Here is a 13,181-nt window from a genome sequence, read left to right on the forward strand (position 1 = left end):
CGCCCGTCCTCGGCGGTCAAAAATTCCCAGCGGACAACGAATTACTCGAATCCGACGTCCGCGTGGACGGCCATTTTCCCGTTAATGTTCGTGACACATTTTCAAATTTTATTATCTTGGAAGAGTCTAGCGCCTCACTTCTAAAATGACCCTCTAATCTAGAAATCCCGTTAATTCCTTCGTCAGACCAAATGCACATGCTCACGTAATCGGTAAACAAGAGAAAAGTTGCTTGTGATTGTGCATTTGTACTTCTAACGATGAGCTTACAAAAAAAACACAATACGTACTGGTCTTAAGCAAAAAGCGTTAAACGCAATCATGAATATCTACCTAAATGGAAAACCGATTTCAGATTTCTGTGCAGAAACCCATGTAAATCATTGGAGAGTAATAAATAAGAGAAAATTATATTTTTATTTATTTAGAAGCTACGGGTTAGTTTCATTGGAGGACGGGTACATTATTGAACAAGCCGTCCTCGGGGACGGGTAAAATTTCTGAGTTTTTTCGAGCCCTGAACCCATGTCCAAGTGATCGTGAATTCGATTCCTAACCACCAAAAGCTCCCCGTGCAGTAAATGGTGACTAGTGCACGTTAAATCTGACGGGTCACAGAATCCTCCATGTTTCCTTAACAAATCATACTTCTAGAGGAACTGAATTGGAAATATAGTTCTCTGGTTCAGGTCAAAATTATGATCAGTAGATGTATGCATGGATCCACCCTTCAAACGGGCTTCGACGTGTGTGTCTGAAGTCGCATTCTTGATCATAGATGGCTCCCTGTGCTTTAAAATTCGTTTAGTTTCACCCAGCAGGCTTTCTGGTATACGCACTTTGCATTAGATACAAAACCAACAAGATAGCTTGGAATGAAAATTTCGGAGAAAATAGCATCTCTCTCGCGTTATTACAAGAAGTCGAAATCATTGGTTTTGGAGCACATGGCGCAATTTTGGTGAAAAAAAAGCTCCAGGGGCAGGCATTCGTTCCATCGCCATATTTTATATATTCAGTTTCCCTATGGCTGGTGGCGACTGATCCTTATGTTTAGAGGGCTAACTTAGATTGACAGAGGTATGGAAAAAAATTGAACGCATATAGCAGTTTTGTAATGAAATTTTTCTTCGAACAAATAAATAATAGTGACTACATATTCATATGTGTTGCAAATTTATTATTATTTTAAAAGGCTGATATTTTATTCATATCTTATTGATTACTTTGCATTTTATAGGACAGGATGTTGTCTTTATAATGGAGAGTAGTATTTTGGGATTCATCATAGATCTGGTAAGAATTAAACTCTAGAACTTCAATATATTTTCGGACCGTTCAATTATAACGAAAGCATCTAAAGTCAGAAGGGATTTGCTCACTTTTTCGGGCAGAGTTTGAGAAAGATTATGAGCGATGTCTTATAAAGAAAATTGAAATTATTTCATGCTCAAATTTACTAATATATCATAACTTACATATGTTATGAATATTTCAAATGCATCTTGTATTTATATAACGTGTAAATTTGGTTTAAAAGTTAGACAAGTAAGCCCCCTTACAGTTCCTACACTCTTCAGATTTCCAACTCTGTCCCTAATTATGAGCATTGTTAACATGAGGCACTAAAATCCCATTATTTTTATAGTTTGTACTCCAGGAGTTGGCACTTGGTTCCGCTTTCTTCGCGTGGTATCCGGCGATACTAATTCGCTTTTTTTTGGGAGAGGGTTGTAAACAATCCTGAAAAAGGTTGCTATTTGGCGATAATATGACAAAAATATTTCTTTCGCAATCTTTATGTGCATTTTTTTCACATTAATATTTCATAAATTTGATGATATTTCTCTCTTTCGAGTGAATAGTTTGACCTTTTTGATATAATAGCAGAGTACAATAATAACATATAATAGCAGAGGATAAAGCGAATTAAGTGACTGAAAAAGAATTCGATGTTTGCGTTTGGGCACGCTTTAAGGGTCGTTTCAATTTCAAGCGCGGTAATGTTTCTCCTCTTACTCCCACGCGAAAATTAACTCTCCATCCGAGGAGGTAGAACTAAGTACCAACTCCTGGTGAACGAACTGTAGTTCGGATCACAAGTTTACTACAATCGACTTTCGTTGTAGTGAAAATTCTCGTTGAGATGGCAATTTTTTTAATGGGTGAGTTTTGGAGGTAAAATAGAAACTTACTGCTTCTTGGTATAAAAATGAAGGTAAACTTAGCTTTGATTGTTTTTAGAATCCTTCAGTGGTCTGATCGTAAAGACACGGGTCCCAGTAGAACACCGAAGTCAAGCATCTCTGGCTGCGGTCACTAAGCAGGTAGGTGACCACTTTGATCAGCCTGCGTAGGGACTGAGGGGGCACGGTACCGGTTCTCGTTAAACTGTTCTACCGAAGAGTGCACGACTTCATGTGCACGTCATTGAGCTACCAAATCAGGGGAGTCACCCTCTCTGCAGAGGATCAAAATTGCGATGGCATGTCTTCGGATCATTCTCAGGGATGTTTCCCAGACCGTCGCCAATAGCCCATTATGCAGCTCTAGTGCAGCGTTAAATAAGTACCTACCTTGTTTTTGGATTATTCCTATAATTTTCTATAATGGGAAAACATTTGAGCGCGAAATTCAAGATTGAAGTTTCTAAATAATAAATTGGCTGAAATTTGTTTTAGTTAAAACTAATTTTGAAGATGTTTTTGTAATTGTTGTTTTTATAATTTTGTCGTTAACAAATATTTGCGTTAATGTTATGATTTCGATGAAGGGACAAATGCGTAGAGGTGAAATTTCAACACGTAGTTTATTGATCAGGAATCAGTTAAAGCATGTTTTGACCATAACTTTTTTATTTGATAATTTTGCAAAATTCAAGTTTTAGTTTCTATGCTATAAAATAGCTAAAGTTTTCCTTACTTTTGTTGGATGAGATTACGTTACTTTTTGGTGCTAACGTGTGTTAACGAATTTGTACAATGCGCTGACATTTGGAGGCAAAATTCTAGCTTGCGATTTTTAGAACATAAGTTAGCTATAACTTGCTTTGCTTAGCTGACAAACTTAGGTTATCGTAGACTTGTCATAAAAGTGCTCATGTAATCTAATTCTTACAGTATTTGTTTTCAAACATATAAATTATACCAGTAGACGAATATTAATTATGCAAATCAACGGTACTAAATTTATTAATAATTTTTTTTATTTAAAATCCTTTTCAAATAATAATTACTTCATATGAAATCTAATTGTTTCCCATACATTTTACAAAATAGATTGTTTTTATGATGAGATTAAGTTACTAAATAGAATTGATCGGTATTTTGCAAGACCGATAGTTTTATTAAGAATTTCAACTTCGTGCTACATCAATTTTTATCTTTTTACAAATGTATCGAAAACTTCTAAATTTATTTTTTCTGACAAAGAGGGAGGAAGATAACGAGCAATGCTTATGGAAGATATAAAATTTCCCCTCATTTTTACAGACTAACGACTTACTGCAATGAGCTAATGTTATACACTTGCCGCCGGGCCGACCATTGGAGGTTTTCGTGGTTTTCTTCTCCATGTAACGCAAATGTTGGCTAATTCCATCAAAAATTTCTTCACTAAAACTAATTTGTCCCAATGCTTGATCGGATATTGTAGCTGAGACTGGTAGTGAATTCAATGTTCAACGCCGGGCTTTAATATAAATTGAGCTAATGTTTAAAGGTAAAATATTAACTTATGCTTTATAGGTCAAAAGTTATCTAAAACTTATTTTGACAAGAACCATTTTGTCACTTATCGTGGGGCTGACGTTTGACGATAAAATACAAATTTGTTGTTTTATGTTTAAGTGGTATAGGTTCTTGTCTAGTTTATAGGTTTTGTGATTTTTTTTTGCGAAAAAGAATAGCTAAAGCACTGTCCCCTATTATATATTATACCACTAAACCACATATTCGATTTGTACATTGGATACCGAAAACTATCCTAACAATTTTATCCTTCTTAGAAAAATATATATATAGTTGATTCTGTAGATTGCGTGATTGCCATTATTTAAAAATTGAAATATGAAATGTAAGATAAAAAATTGTCTTTAAAAATCTGTCGAATTTTATCTAAAGGTAAAATTATTTTTAAACTCCTTAACATTGGTATACATTACAAATGAGAAAAATAGTCTTCATATATTAAATATTTGTTTATTAAGACCTGTTAATAGAATGTCACTATATTTTAAACTGCAAGGTTGATAAATTTATTAAATTACCAGTATTTATATGTTTGTCATTTTATAAAGAAAAGATTTGGGATAATATAGCAACAAGTTACACTTTATTTTTTCCAAATGTGACATTTCTGCATCAAACTGTTCCTATTAATTGTTTGGGAAGATTCTTTCAACATATTTCCTGAAGTTCCATTTAATGACAACAAATATCGAATATATCTTTTCACCTACACAGAAAACCGCAAACGTTACATCGCGAGATAAACCATGAAAACCTTTTATGATTAGCCCAACGGTAAAGTAATTTAACACATGACCCATTTACAGGGATGATATTTTATTTAAAATTTCTGGTCGGTGGAAGCCGGGAGTGGAACCCATATAAACCAGTCATCGAACCCAAGAAACCAAGAGGAAATTCTTTTTTTTTTTTGCTGAGCCAACGTGACTCCTTTTACAATTTTATTTTATAACCATCGTTGTACAATCGACCCAATGTTGGACTTACGAACTAACTCATGATCCGTCTGCCACTGCGGATACTTTACGCCAGCACTGTGATCGATGCGAGCTAGGTGCGGAATTCGAATCGACTAGCCATCACCGGGATTCGAACCTTGTTCACCTCATTGGAAGGCCAGCACTCTATCCCCAGAACCATCACGGCATTAAAACTATGTCTTACATATTGCCTTTAAATATACCAACTGTGCAATTTTCCTATTAATTTTTTAGTAGTAACATATTTAAACACGCCGTGAATAACTGGAACTGTGAGTAACAATTAAGTATAAAACTATACTTCGCAAGAGCTTAAAGTTGGTAATGAGGAAAAGCGAACATGAGGGAAAAAATATAATTAATTGATTAGATCTTAGGGTCCTAATCAGCCACTTAGCAAAGCAAAAATTTTCAACCCCCTTTAAAAAAGAAGTATTTAAATTCTTTTTTGCAAATTGTTTACTAGATTTGATATGATAATTTTTTTATACTGTTAAGTGTTATTATCTAATTATCCCACATAAACATTAATTTCATGGCTAATAGTTCCTTACTATAAGGCTATAAATTTTTAACAAAAAATTGCTCAACAGTTTGTTTTTCAAAAAAAGATAAAAGCGTTGAAATTCAGAAGTAAATCCTATTCGGTTGCGAAGAAATATTTACAAAAGTTGAAGTATTTGGGACGTTTTCGTTTTGTAAATTTTTCTCTAAGACCATATTGAGAAGACAAATTTTAGCTTGATCATTAATTTTTTTTCTCCAATGCTCACCTTGATAATGGCCTAGGTCATACAGGCACCTGGCAGATTTGTTGGCTACTCTTTCATGGGTATCTTATTAGGTGGGCCAACGTTGCTCCTTCAGTAAGGACCGATAGTACAGAGAAGGAAAGAACTTCCATGCCTTGTCCGTGATTCGAACTCATAACCTCTCTGATGCGACGGTAATTCCCTAACTCTTACACAGGCCGGTCGGCGCTTGATCTTTAAATAACGTAAATAAAAATTGCAATTTCTAATTCTTTTCAAAATAACGTGGTTCTAGAAAATAAACCTACTTTAAGTAATAAAAAGCTACTTTAAGTAATAATTAGGCTCAATGTGATGTCAAAGTCATAAACTCAGCTAATACGGTGAAATGCAGGAATTTTAAACTTTTTCATTTTTTTTTTTAAAAAATGATTCCGTCTTTGAAATGTTTGATACCTTCTTTTCTCATGATATAAATCGTTAGGATAAAATAAGTACAAAAGCAACTAAAAATTTATCATGGAAAATAATATTTGGAGAATAATATCTCCATAATAAACCATCTTTAGAAATAAAAAAGAAAATATTTTGATTTACTCGTATATGGAGACATATACAAATAAAGTATTGTTTTTTTTTTCAATTTTTGGCACCCCTTTCTCTCCCCCCTCACTCCTAGTCACAAAAATCAAGTAAATCTTATCCTATGATTACGTAAGAAAGTAACAACACACCACCTGGATCTAACTTGGAGTTTTCCTGAAGTAATATAATTTTAGCTAAAAACATTAGGTAGGGTATTTCAATTGATTTTATAAAAGTTTGGGAAGAATATTCTTTAGAAATATTTCCTGATTTTCCTGAAATGGTTATAAATGGTAACATAAAAGTGATTTGCGTCCAACTTTTTCCTTATTCGTACTGAACTTCTGTTTTAAATGTGATGTAATTTTAATTGTAATTTTCCCTCAATCATTGTTCTACTTTTTGTATTTTTTTTAATTTTTAAAAATGATGTGATTTAAATGCCTTACGTAGGCGTTGCTCGTTTCCCGCGTGCTACTTGTCACAAAAAAGAAAGTAAATCACAAATCTACATCCCTCTTATGTCATAAAGTTTGAAAGGTCCCTATGAAGCCGGGATGAGTCAGGGGATAGAGCGTTCGCCTTTCAGTGAGATGAACCGGGGTTCGATCCCGGCGATGACTGGTCGATACGAATTCCGCATCCCGCTTGCACCGACCACTGTGATGACGTGATATATCCTCAGTGTTAGACAGATCGTGGGTTAGATTCCCCTTACCGTCTGGCTAACCGTGGGAGGTTCTCGTGTTCTTCCTCTCCATATAACGCAAATGGGGGTTTGTTCCATCAGAGTCTTCCAACAAGGCAAATTTCTCCCAATACTTGATCCAGGAGTTTCCTTGTCTTCTGGATTGGGTTCGAAATTACGAGGCTGTGGAATTGAACATTTGTATTCGTAAACCCCAAAATTGAATCGGCTGTTCAACGACGGTTATAAAATAAAATATAAAATAGAAAGGTTTCTATAGTGTTACATAAATATTTATATAATTTTAACCAATGTGTCGTGTTTTTTCAGGTTTTGGACACTATATGGTATACAAATCCATCCAAGAGTCGATGTCTTAGATTATTAAAGGTAAGTCAGAAGAATTTAATCTTCCTATTAACCAGCGTTTATATAAGTTTTCAAAAAAATAAAAAGAATACGCAATAAAGATATATATTAATAGCGAACATAATTTCGTATACATAAAAGAAATTACATTTAAGACTTGCCACATATCTGAAAAGAAGACAACATATATTAACGACATAAAAAACTGTATTTTTAGTCAAGAAAATGTATGAGGCTTTCTAATTATGTTAAAACCATTTTTTAAAAAAACAAGAAATTTCATAACGGAAAAAAGCCGCGATATAAGCAGATTAAAATAATTATTTTTTCTGCTAAAAGCATTTAATATCTTGACGTAGACTTAAGAAAAATAGGCTAAAAAACTTTAATCAATGAATTATAAATAACAATTGTAACTTTAGCGTCGTGATAGGGAATAAGGTTTTCTAATAATGATAATAAAACCATTTCGTGATTCATCCCCTGTAGTATTAAATAATTTAAGTTTTATTGAAATGTCTCGATAAAAAATGGTACATTCTCCAATTAAAATAAAGCTGTTTCTAAATAAATTGCAATGTAGCGAATAATAAAATTAATTGAACTTAATACTATCATAATTGTCCTAAAATGCGATAAAAAATAGAGATAAAATCTTGTTTATAAATAAGCAGAAGTCATTTTGTCGTATCTTCGAATATGGGTTAATTTTGCGTGAAAAATGATCAATGAATTTTAGATGCAAATGTCTTACTACATCGTCTAAATAATAAATGATGCGTAATCAAAGTATGAAGTTAAGCGTACAATTAAATAAAGAATAAAATTTAATATTAAGCGCTAAATAAAAATTGCAAACAATAAATGCATAAAACATAAAGTAAAGCGAAAATATAAGGTGTAAAATATTTAATGAAGTAAAAAGAAAGCTTAATATGAAGTAATACTTAATACATTGAGTAGCAATTGTAACAGAGAATAAAGAAGAGTAAAGTTTGAAGTATCAGGGAAATTTAAAGCGTAATATATGAAGTATAAGATAAAGTGTTACGTAAAGAGTGAGATATAAAGTGAAGCAAAAAATAAATTTAAAAAAGAGTCACGCGTAAGTAACTGAAAGCGCAAAATATGAAACTAAAGCTTAAAGTAAAAATGGGATGGTAAAAATCTGAAAGAATAAAAAGGGAAATATAGAAAAAAAAGTAAAGCATAGTGGAAAGTATATCGTAAAGTAATGTGTAAAACATAAAGAAACTCGTAAAACGAATAAAGTGTAAACTCAAGTAAAGCGTGTAATATATAGTAAAAGTGTAAAAAAACGCGTTAAATATAAAATAAAATAGAGAATAATATAAAGCAGAAGATATAAAAAAAACAGCAATGTGTAAAAAATGAAATAAAGTAAATATTGAACTATAAAGCAAAGCGTTAGGTAGAAAGTATATTATATTTTTGAAATATAATAAAGAGGAAAGTGTAAAGTAAAGAAGACACTAAAATATAATATAGTAAAAAGTACAGCTTAGTTTAAAACAAAGTATTAAGTAAAACAAAATGTGGTATATAAATTAAATCATAAAATGTAAAGTAAAGAAAGCAGCTAGTAAAGTAAAAAGCGGAAAGCATAATGTGAAAATTGTGTACACTAAAATGTAAGCGTAGAGTTAAATGTAAAGTAAGATGCGTGTCAGCTAGAAAGTATAGTTAACGATAGAGTATAAATTATAGTGTAAATTAAAGTATAATGTAAGACTAAGTTTTGACTAGTCTAGTCTAATTTTGACTGAAACTAATGTAAGACCAAGATTAAACCAAGTTTAAAATTACGTGAAAATATAAAGTTTAAAGTAAAGAGTAAAATATAAAGAGAAAAGTAAAGTAAACTAAAGCAGAAGGTCAAATAAAACGTGAAGTATAATTTACAGCTTAAGATATAAAGTGAAGCGTAAAATTAAGTGAAGTGTAAAATGTAAAGTAAAACGAGAAATATAAACTATAATGTAAAGTATAAAGTCAAGTGCAAAATTTAGCGTAAAGTCTGAAGAGTAATGTGAAACATATGAAAATATAAAACCATACATAAAAGTTCAGTAATAAGTAAAGAGATTGAAGAAAATATTAAGTAAACTGAATGAGTTAAAATAAATTAAAATTAAAATGTTATTGAATTGTCTTAAACCTGTAATGTTTGGCTTCATGGAAATTTTTTATAAGTATGTGAAGGAGTCAGTCATTTTTTTTCTCATCGTAGAGAGTCGATGCTATTGGAATAATAAAGAAGACAGAGATATTGAAATATGAAAGAATAATTTAAGGTAGATATTTGATAAGAACTATCAAGGTAATTTCAATACCACTTGTTGAATACTTTGACTTGAAATATGAAACGATTCATCTTTCGACTAACAAGTCTTGCGAAAAATGGTGAATAGCACTTTTGGGATTCGTTTTCAGATTTCACAAATCAAGTCGCATCGAGGTATTATGAAATAAATATATCAAATTGAATTTAGTGAATAATTTATTAAACATACAAAAATTGTTTGTCTTTTGAACAAGCAGTAATAATGCTCTTAGTACCATTTACAACATTTAATCAGGCAAACAATAAATAAATTCCGTGCTGATAGAGAAGCAAAAGAAAAGGAAGTGTGTAAATATGACGCTTAATGGAAAGTAAACGTTTTAATGTATAAGAAGTATAACAGAGTAAGAGTAAAGCATAAAAAGTTATAAACATATAAGAAAAAAAAATGTGAAACAAATTACATGATGAAAAGAAACACGTAAAATCTATTGCGTATAGCAGACTATACGCAATAAAGGAAGGTATAAGGAAAATTAACCCATAAAATTGCCCGCTAAAGAGAAGTGAAGCACGAAAAATTTAAAAAAGAAAAATAACGCTTAAAATTTATTTAAAATTTTTACAAAGAAAAATAAATGCCTAAAAACTACGCGTAAAGTAACGCGCTAAAAAGTAAGTTATAAGAATGATATGCACGCAAAAGTAACGCAAGAGAAAATAAACGCGTTAATTTAGAGCTGAGGAAATGTGAACGCATAAAAGATACGTAGAGAAGAGGAAAAAATAATGCGTGGACAAGAAAACTCGAAAAAATAACACGTTATGAAAAGTAAAGCATAAAATATTTTTTTTAAAAAATCTATAAATGATATATATAGTACGTAAAGTAAGCCTTACGCTTTACTTTTTTGTAAAGCATAAAATTTGTGAAAATTATTAAAAACACATCAGAGTAAAAAGATGCATAATAAAATTAATTTAAAAACCGCTTAATTAAACACACAAAAGTAACGCTTTAGAAAGTAAAGGCTTAAATATAAAGCGTACTAAAATATTAAGTGAATGAAGTTGAACAACGTGTAAAAGTAAAGTATAAAAAATAACCATGTAAAAGTGACGCATAGAATAGCATGCAAAGTAAAGCATGAGAAATGTAATGAGATAAATTGAAGCGTAGAGCGCGTAAATGTAACGCTTAAAAAAGTAAAAGAAACTTATAAAAAATTAAGACATACAGGAAAAAGTAGAAGATATAAAGTAAAAAGTGCGTAATATAAGCAAATTGAAAAAAGGAAAGACGCTTCGGAAAATAATAAATAAAATTTACAAAAAACTTAAACGCATAAAGTGAAATAAAACTGTAATATATATCGTGCTAAATTAAAAATAATGCACAATAAAAATAGACTTGTAAATGTAACGCACGGGAAAAGTAAAAGTTTCCCGCTGAGCAAAATGACGTTTAAATGCATTAGAGTAAACTCGTAAAAGAAAAATAAAGCTTAAAAGTAACACAGAAAAAATAAATAAGTGAAAGTAACACATAGAAGTAAATTTATGCGTATGAAAAGTAAACGCATAAAGATGTAAACGCATAAAAAGGTAAGGCGAAAAATTTAATAATGGGCAAATTTAAAAGTTACGTCTAAGGTAAGAAAACTTCTTAAATGAAAGCTTAAGAAAAAAAGCGTAAAAGTAAAGCAGAATTAAAGTAAACATAATGCTTAGAAAAATAAAGTAACGCAACAAGAAAAGTAACTTGAAAAAAATACACATAAGTAAAGTCGTAAGAGAGGCGTTGCAATAAACTTTAAAAAGAATGGATAAAAATGAAAGAATTATAGTAACCCATAAAAAAAGTAACGTGTAAAATTAACGATAAAATAAAACATATAAGGAAAAATAAGACGTTAAATATTATGCGCAAAATTAAAAGTATCGTGAAAGAAAAGAAAATTGTTTAAGTAACTCATAGGAAAAGTTAAAATTGCTCATAATAAAAGTAAAAACTCAAATGTAACACAAATTAATTTTGACCTTTTAATTGGTGCATTTGATATTTATTATCAAGATTTTCTTTTTAATCAATAAAGTATTCACCCTCGTTAGCAACAAGCTTTCAATGCCGGATCGAAAAGAAACGAATTGCTTTTTAAGACTAACGAATATTTAATGCGCACTACTTTCCGGTCCGCCTAATATAAGGAATGTAACGAGTAAAACTGACGTCTGAAAAATGAAAACGCATGGAAGTCAAGCATAAATGAAAGTAAAGCGTGAAACGAAGAAAATCTCGAAATTAAAAGTAATGTGCAAAATAAGGAAACTCGTTAAAGTTACAAATATCAAAAGAAAAAAAAATAACGCATTATAAAATTAAAAGTAACTCTTAAGGTAAGTAAGGCGTACGGAAAAGTAATACATAACACAGAAGAAAAATTAAAGTAGTTATTAAAAAAGTAAACGCGAAAAATATAAAACTTAAAAGTAAAGGTTAACTAGATACCGCTAAATGAAAAGTAACAAGTAAAATGTAGGGCAAAGGATTAAATGTTAGGTTTAAAAACATAAAAATGCCACGCATAAAGAAAAACTATATCTAATTAAATTTGGTGAGTAATTAGTTAAACAAACAAAAATCTTTAGATCTTTGAACAAGCGTAATAAGGCTCTTCACTACATTCAGTCGGACAAAAAAAAATTATAATCAACTACGAATTTAAATCTCTTTAATAAAAATTGTTTTAGTTTAAAAAAAAACATCTCGAACTGATAGTTTAACAGTAAAATTTGTAAGAGCATGTTTTAAAGAGGTTAAATAGTGCACTTTTTATTACAGGATCTTAAAAGATATCGATTTGTAGAAGTGATTGTTAAAATCGATAAGTCGCAGAACTATTTGGAAGATTATAGTGCATTATGATTCAGGTTATACCATCCTCGTCGTGTTCGTTACAGTCTCCATCGTACTTTAAATTGGCTCCTATGCAATTATTCCTATTTATGCAAGAACAATTTAAAATCTTCAAGAAACTGAAAGGATTTCCAAGTGTTACGATGGCGAACAATTCAAGTCACTGGACAGATTTGAGCGAGTAAGTTTCGTTGAAAGAAGACTATTTTTGATGAAGTAATCGCATATCTTTCGTGTATACATAAAAAGGACTGAAATATGTTAAGTCTGCTAAGTTATCTTATTTAAATGTAAATTTATTTTTCAAGTATTTTACAACTGATTCTTGCAAATGTAATTAAAATGTATGGCGTGTGTGTATCTTTCTTTACCCCCAAAAGCATGAAATAAGGTTCTAAAAATAAGAGTAAAACACAAATGTTATATTCTTGAAACTAAAATACAATTGAAAATTCATATCGTAAACTATTAACAGAATCTTAATTTTATCGAAATCTCAGTTAATTGCTTTATAAAGTAAAATTTACCTAATTTTTGTAAGATAAAATTCTATTGAAATACACTTTCTCATTTTGTTGATTTATTACAAGTAAACATACTTAGTCAGATAAGAGATGAAAATATTTACCCCGTCCTGCCCCAATTCAGGGCATACGGGTAAATGTTAATTACAACCAAGTAAAGAACATAAAGTGTATAAAATACAAGTCTTATGACAACAGCTCGTAAACTTTGCAGGCGATCAAGACTGTTGAACCAAATTAGCCATCTACAATTAGTCAGAATATTATATCTTTAAGAAAACATGACAAATATATCAGTCATGAAAAGTCCAG

At 30.8% G+C, this 13,181-nt stretch overlaps 1 protein-coding gene across 1 annotated transcript in view; it reads left to right on the plus strand.

The window, feature by feature from the left end:
- LOC147812587 (disco-interacting protein 2 homolog C-like) overlaps positions 1–12,966 on the plus strand; it is a 76,837-nt gene extending 63,871 nt beyond the window's left edge. Inside the window, exons 14-16 of the mRNA XM_087161940.1 lie at positions 1,241–1,296; positions 7,085–7,144; positions 12,271–12,966. The gene's annotated coding sequence lies outside the window, so the exon portion shown is untranslated. The remainder of the gene's footprint in view (positions 1–1,240; positions 1,297–7,084; positions 7,145–12,270) is intronic.
- The last annotated feature ends 215 nt before the right edge of the window (positions 12,967–13,181 follow it).

Source organism: Parasteatoda tepidariorum, chromosome 4 (genome assembly GCF_982258835.1).
Source record: "Parasteatoda tepidariorum strain Cologne lab strain chromosome 4, Ptep-v5.0, whole genome shotgun sequence".
In the NCBI taxonomy this organism is placed as follows: domain Eukaryota; kingdom Metazoa; phylum Arthropoda; class Arachnida; order Araneae; family Theridiidae; genus Parasteatoda; species Parasteatoda tepidariorum.